Below are 330 nucleotides of genomic sequence, written 5' to 3' on the forward strand. Positions count from 1 at the left end.
AATAGACAAATATAAAACTACATTCAAAATTGCTAGTCATGCATTTATTAATACATAAAAGAGTTATGTCACAGTATTTTTTGATATTTCATAATAAAAGCAGTGAAGTTAAGGTAGTCTATACTGCTTCTGCTTCTGTGTTCATCAACACTATATAAATTATATAGCATAGATTTTTAAAATTCGAGAACAATTTATCCAAGTCACAAGAGTTGGAGTTAACAATGAAATATATAGTTCAAGCAACTATAATAAATGGCATTAAACTTAGCCTTAAGAAAATGTAAGCGTTTTCTAATACACACCATATATATATATACATATATATAT

Source organism: Grammomys surdaster, unplaced genomic scaffold (genome assembly GCF_004785775.1).
Source record: "Grammomys surdaster isolate TR1022 unplaced genomic scaffold, NIH_TR_1.0 267, whole genome shotgun sequence".
Taxonomy (NCBI): domain Eukaryota; kingdom Metazoa; phylum Chordata; class Mammalia; order Rodentia; family Muridae; genus Grammomys; species Grammomys surdaster.